General features: G+C 48.1%; 1 pseudogene; it reads right to left on the bottom strand.

Moving 5' to 3' along the window:
• Positions 1-6,940: 6,940 nt before the first annotated feature.
• LOC126472028 (5S ribosomal RNA) lies at positions 6,941-7,058 on the bottom strand (annotated as a pseudogene).
• Between the last annotated feature and the right edge of the window lie 365 nt (positions 7,059-7,423).

The raw sequence follows: 7,423 nt of genomic DNA, 5'->3' as shown, positions 1-7,423 counted from the left end.
TGCTCAGAGCCGTTTGAACCGTTTGAGCCGTCAAGTTAGGCGGTATGCACTTGGGCCGAGGTAACATGAAAAGTATCAACTAATCAGTCATACACTCCTGGAAATGGAAAAAAGAACACACTGACACCGGTGTGTCAGACCCACCATACTTGCTCCGGACACTGCGACAGGGCTGTACAAGCAATGATCACACGCACGGCACAGCGGACACACCAGGAACCGCGGTGTTGGTCGTCGAATGGCGCTAGCTGCGCAGCATTTGTGCACCGCCGCCGTCAGTGTCAGCCAGTTTGCCGTGGCATACGGAGCTCCATCGCAGTCTTTAACACTGGTAGCATGCCGCGACAGCGTGGACGTGAACCGTATGTGCAGTTGACGGACTTTGAGCGTATAGTGGGCATACGGGAGGCCGGGTGGACGTACCGCCGAATTGCTCAACACGTGGGGCGTAAGGTCTCCACAGTATATCGATGTCGTCGCCAGTGGTCGGCGGAAGGTGCACGTGCCCGTCGACCTGGGACCGGACCGCAGCGACGCACGGATGCACGCCAAGACCGTAGGATCCTACGCAGTGCCGTAGGGGACCGCACCGTCACTTCCCAGCAAATTAGGGACACTGTTGCTCCTGGGGTATCGGCGAGGACCATTCGCAACCGTCTCCATGAAGCTGGGCTACGGTCCCGCACACCGTTAGGCCGTCTTCCGCTCACGCCCCAACATCGTGCAGCCCGCCTCCAGTGGTGTCGCGACAGGCGTGAATGGAGGGACGAATGGAGACGTGTCGTCTTCAGCGATGAGAGTCGCTTCTGCCTTGGTGCCAATGATGGTCGTATGCGTGTTTGGCGCCGTGCAGGTGAGCGCCACAATCAGGACTGCATACGACCGAGGCACACAGGGCCAACACCCGGCATCATGGTGTGGGGAGCGATCTCCTACACTGGCCGTACACCACTGGTGATCGTCGAGGGGACACTGAATAGTGCACGGTACATCCAAATCGTCATCGAACCCATCGTTCTACCATTCCTAGACCGGCAAGGGAACTTGCTGTTCCAACAGGACAATGCACGTCCGCATGTATCCCGTGCCACCCAACGTGCTCTAGAAGGTGTAAGTCAACTACCCTGGCCAGCAAGATCTCCGGATCTGTCCCCCATTGAGCATGATTGGGACTGGATGAAGCGTCGTCTCACGCGGTCTGCACGTCCAGCACGAACGCTGGTCCAACTGAGGTGCCAGATGGAAATGGCATGGGAAGCCGTTCCACAGGACTACATCCAGCATCTCTACGATCGTCTCCATGGGAGAATAGCAGCCTGCATTGCTGCGAAAGGTGGATATACACTGTACTAGTGCCGACATTGTGCATGCTCTGTTGCCTGTGTCTATGTGCCTGTGGTTCTGTCAGTGTGATCATGTGATGTATCTGACCCCAGGAATGTGTCAATAAAGTTTCCCCTTCCTGGGACAATGAATTCACGGTGTTCTTATTTCAATTTCCAGGAGTGTAGATTTCTAATGATCCTGACTGCGCGTTACGCGGTGATTTATCAAATGGAAAAACCCGCAGTACCTCTGTTTGGAACGCTCTTGGATGCCATATGTCACACACACAAAGGCACGAACGCTACTGAAGGTATAAACTCCCAAACACCTGCGACGCTGAGCCGGAGCGGTTGAGTAAACAACTACCTGCTCGCTCGGGGCAGAGCCGGACTTCGCACACTATACCACCACGGTCAGATGCTATCAACACACTCAACTTTAACATTTTGCTTGTACGTTCCGTCACCATTTCCGCTAGCATTGTCATTCCTTCCTCCTCACCGTCAATAAATTTAATGATGCTAACAGCAAGCTGTCGCGGCTGCCTGTGAAGACATTTTTTGCGATCACTGGTATTGGAAGAACCAAGTTTGTGGAAAACAGCGACTTAGGTACTGGCGGTTTACACAAATCCACGCGACAAAGAGCTAAAATATATTCGGAAAGGAGAAATCCCAATATCTGTCGCATTCGAGCAATGAAGAAATGCGTTGGCGACACGTGAAAATTTTGTACCAAGGGCGGTATTCGAAGCCAGGCCGCTTGCTTAGTAGACAGATACCTTAACCATCTACGGCACCTTGACACAGTGGTTAGACACAACTGCATGGACTAATCAAGCACCCCTCCCTCCTAAATCCCAATTCCCATTCGTCTCACACTACCGAAGTATCGTGCCCTAGCCCTTTAACCTCTGTTTGCTCGTCACATCGCGCGAAGTACCGCATGAGGCTTCGTGACGTCTAAAGAGCTAAGAATGGGGACACAAAAAGATTTCAGTCATTAGACATGTATAACGCATTATTAACAAAACTGGTACACTAGTACACCTGTAGTCAAAAATTATATTCTGTTTATCGGAAGTACCAACTTCAGACTGGTAATAAAAATATTTTGGAAAAAATAAAATTGGTCATCTACGACTCCTAATCTCATCTATAAGAAATTCTCAGTGCCAAAAAAATGCTCATTAAAGGGTTAAACACAAAGATACACACGAACAATAAATAATTGTATGCTTTTTTCCTTAAAAGTACTAATGGAACTTTAACACATAATGTGGGTCACTGTTTGGGCGCTGGCCGCGGTGGCGGAGCGGTTCTAGGCGCTTCAGTCCGGAACCGCGCGACTGCTACGGTCGCAGGTTCGGAACTTGCCTCGGGCATGGATGTGTGTGATGTCCTTACGTTAGTTAGGTTTAAGTAGTTTTAAGTTCTAGGGGACTGATGACCTCAAATGTTTCGTCCCATAGTGCTCAGAGCCTTTTGAACTGTTTGGGCTTGTTACTGTAGTTGCTTCATATAACTAACTAGCATGTAGCTTGGTTCAAATTGTTTTGAAATATGTACCTCTGTACAAGTTATAATTTGAAGTACTCCGCTTTTTTTCCTTTATTGTTATTCGATTCCCTCTGAAGGGGGCGGGCTGGCAGCAGCTTACTATGCCGCTCTTCAGCCTACAGAATTATTTTTTTTTTAATGAAGATAATAAATAATAAAAGCAGGCGATAAAATCGGTGCCTTAAATGGTAAAATGGCGGAACATTGTGGAACGCAAAACATAAAACAAAGGGTTGGTGATGCTAATAAAATTCACAGGAAGCAGACATGTAAAATAATAGACAGACAATTAAAAAACACGGTGACAATCTGGTTTCTGTTCGCAAGAGATATAAAAATCACACCCAGAAGTACTCAGAAACTACTGTATTTTCATATGGTTTTCACTAATAGGATGATTCACGTGAAGGTTTTATGTATATGATATATAATTTTATACTGATTATGACTGTGAGATACACGTATTTTTATTTGTTCAATATTTTTTTCCTCGTTTATACTAGCATCTCGTAGCAAAGATGGGAGCTACGAGCTGGTCAGCTATTGAGGTGGTGGTTGCTGGCAGGAAAAGTAGTAAACAGCCGCTGACTCCTGAGATCAGCGAAGCTTGACCAGAAACCGTACATCTATACATATCTCTCTATATGTACGTATTATAAATCAAAGTCCACCGCCGCCTTTTTCTGTCTGTATGTGAAGACTGATGTAAGGGAGTACTGCAGGATTTTGACACTCTCTTCATTAATAGAAAGGCTGATTCACGAAGACGGTTCGTGTATGTAGTTTACTACCTCAACGCCAGCCAAGTCGTCCGGCTGTACATATTGAGTGCTACCCGTGTGAAGCCGGGGAGGGTCGAGCATTCTATAAACTAACTACCAGTCCTATTTTTTTCCTTTTTTTGTCACTACAAACGAAAGCACGAAACGAACAAGTGGGTGGAAGCGAGTGGTAGTCACCCCATGGAACGAGAGTACTAACGGCTGCGTGAAGAGAAGTTGTGGTCAGTTAACGGGTAAAAGAGGAGATGTGGGGGGGGGGGGGGGGGGAGGTAGAAGTTTTAAAAAGAGCCCGCTGGTGTGGCCGAGCGTTTCTAGGCACTTCAGTCTGGAACCGCGCGACTGCTACGGTCGCAGGTTCGAATTTTGCCTCGGGCATGGATGTGTGTGATGTCCTTAGGCTAGTTAGGTTTAAGTAGTTCTAAGTTCTAGGGGACTGATGAACTCAGATGTTAAGTCCCATAGTGCTCAGAGCCATTTTAACCATTTTTTTTTTTTTAAGACAGCGGAGTGGCGATAGTAACACAACAATGAAAGCCATGCAGCTGAGTCTTTTCTCTACGTAAAATTCCAGCATAGCTGAGACATCAGCAAGTCGGCGGTCGCTGAACATTGTTTGTCGGAAAATCACGCCATGGAGTATGAGGAGGATTCTGGTACAGACGTCGAGATACTGGGACAGCGTTGTTAGAGAGGCCATCGAAATTCGCACCAATGACGACCTCATAAACCGTGACTGTGGCTATAATCTTAGCAAGGCTTGGGAACCAGCGATTGGGTTAATCAAGAGTAAATCGAGCAAACGTATAGTTGTGACGACCACGGCGGACAGAGCCATCACACCGACGTCATCTCAGACGCCGTCGCAATCTGTTCCACCGCGCGACCGTGGCGCGGGGCGCTGACGGCGGAGGGAGCGCGCCGCGGGCGGAGGGTATTTAAATCGGCCGCCGCCGCGACCGAACCCAGTTCCCTCTGAGCAGACATAACGTACGTATCTCCGTGCCGGCGCGTTCACAGGAGCTCAGTCCGTCAGTTCACCTGATGATGGCGACATGTATGATCACCGAAATATTGTGCCCGTTTGACACTATAGACCGGCAGCACACCCGTGGATATTTTGATAATGTATATATTGATACATATACGTATTTGCGTATACTCATGAAGTAAACAAATTTCAAATTACATGAAACTTTTGTGTTTAAACCAGACGATAATTAGGGAGACCATTCAAGTTGGCTCTGCTGACATCGTAAAGATGGTAAAGAGTCGCCGCTTTGACGCAGATAGCCGGTCGAAGTGGCCGAGCGGTTCTAGGCGCTACAGTCTGGTACCGCGCGACCGCTACGGTCGCAGGTTCGAATCCGGCTTCGGGCATGGATGTGTGTGATGTCCATAGGTTAGTTAGGTTGAAGTAGTTCTAAGTTCTAGGGGACTAACGACCTCAGCAGTTAAGTCCCATAGTGCTCAGAGTCATCTGAACCATTTTTTTACGAAGATAAGTATTATTTTAAGGACCATAACTAGTTATAAATACCTCCTAAATTAACATAAAAAAGAAATTAAATTGGCGTTTTTTCAGACGCTGACTTATAAATGTCGTATTTGTAAATGCTCATTAAAATCATTAAAAGCCGCCTATATGTATAGATTGCAGAAGTCGAACACAGCGATGTGATTCGTTTAAAGATGACAGTTAACTGAGATGGAAAAACTTAAGGCAAAGCTGCATGCGACTTGTGGCTGCTTTACAATTTGAACATAAAAACAATTAATTAAAATGTTGTGAGGAGTTCACTCTATGAACACAAGTCTGGTTCTCAATCCAGCGAACAATGATCACATAACGAGTAGAATGTCCAGTCGGGTTCTCGTGGCCGTGACAGTAGATATGTCCTGATGCTGTCTCGAGGCACTGTTGGAAATGGAAATGAGCGTTTGGCGTCATTGGCCGGAAGGCCCCTTGTGGGGCAGGTCTGGCCGCCTTGGTGCAGGTCTTGTTACATCCGACGCCACAGTTGGCGACCTGCGCTCCGGATGGGGATGAAACGATGATCAAGACAACACAACACCCAGTCCCTGGGCGGAGAAAATCTCCGACCCAGCCGGGAATCGAACCCGGGCCCGTAGGACGGCAATCCGTCACCCTGACCACCCAGCTATCGGGGCGGACGAGGCACTATTGATACGCACTTACTGCGATACGCAGTAGATATTCGGTGAGTACTGCGACACTAAGCAGATGCTGCCTGATCGGAGCTGTGCGTCCTCTTGTGTCTCGGATGGGCAAATTAACGTTCACTTCAGAACTACTTGCTTGACGTCAGGCGCAAGCATGATATAGCCCGTGTTCCGTGCGCCCTCTGTGGCGTCGGGCCATAGCTAAGGCAGATGGAGGAGAACTATTTGGGAGACGTATAATGGATGCATAACATAATCCGCGTTATGTTTGCTCTTCATGGCGTCTGACGATAATTACGTTGCGCCACACTGCAGGCTAGCCTTGGCGTGTCCAACCCTCTCAGTGTATGGCTGTGTACCTTTTCTTGTGCCTGACATAGCAACTCATCGGCGACATCTTGACGCACCGTATTCTAATTGTCAAGTTACCGCCATCGATGTGTTCAGAAATTAGTTTCGGAACTTTAATGTACTCCACCATTTTTTAAATCAATACGCATTATATTTCAAATTGTTAGAAATGCGCAAAATATGGGACATTTGCAACCCCCGGAAACGATTACGCGGGACGGGTCATGACGCTCTTAAAACTCGGGGCATCCTTCGAAAATCGGGACATCTGCCAACATTAGCTACCAATTTCCGTGCTTGCACTGTGAGCTAAAAAGCCGCACCACTGTCAACTCGAACGTGACTGTATCTAGTCACGTGACCCAGTTAGTTCCCGACATAGCCGACTCTACGTTCGCTTTGTTGAGTAACATTTTACGCAACAAATTAGAATGTCAAAGTGTTATTACGCTCTAAGATAAAAGAAAGTGACACTCCACGAAGAATTATTCGAATGGGACGCAAATCAGTAGATCTGATGTACATGAACAGGCAAAATAAAAAGCACTTCGTCTTCAGGCTACAAGTGGCCCATCGGGACCATCCGACCGCCGTGTCATCCTCAGCTGAGGATGTGGATAGGATCGTGTGGTCAGCATACCGCTCTCCCGGTCGTTATGATGGTTTTCTTGACCAGAGCCGCTACTATTCGGTCGAGTATCTCCTCAGTTGGCATCACGAGGCTGAGTGCACCCTGAAAAATGGCAACAGCTCGGGGCGGCCCGGATGGTCACCCATCCAAGTGCCGGCCACGCCCGACAGCGCTTAACTTCGGTGATCTGACGGGAACCGGTGCGTCCACTGAGGCAAGGCCGTTGCCCTACAGGCAACCTAATGATTACTATATCAGAAAAATTGGAAGATTTATTCAAGAGAAAGAGCTTTACAAGTTGAGCGATTCAATAACACTTTGGTCCATCTCTGGCCCTTGTGCCAACAGTTACTCGGCTTAGATGGTGTATGTCCTCTTGAGAGATATCGTGCCAAATTCTGTCCAATTGGCACGTTAAATAATCAAAATCCAGAGTAGGATGGAGGTCCCTGCCCATAATTCTCCAAACTTTCTCAATTGGAGAGAGACCCGGCGACCTTGCTGGCCAAGGTAGGGTTTCGCAAGCGTGAGGCCAATCAGTAGAAACTCTCATCTTGTGCGGGCGGGAAATAATCCTGCTGAAATGTAGGCCC

The sequence above is a fragment of the Schistocerca serialis genome, chromosome 3, assembly GCF_023864345.2.
Source record: "Schistocerca serialis cubense isolate TAMUIC-IGC-003099 chromosome 3, iqSchSeri2.2, whole genome shotgun sequence".
NCBI classification, from domain to species: Eukaryota; Metazoa; Arthropoda; class Insecta; order Orthoptera; family Acrididae; genus Schistocerca; species Schistocerca serialis.
This window is presented reverse-complemented; position numbering and strand designations above follow the sequence as displayed.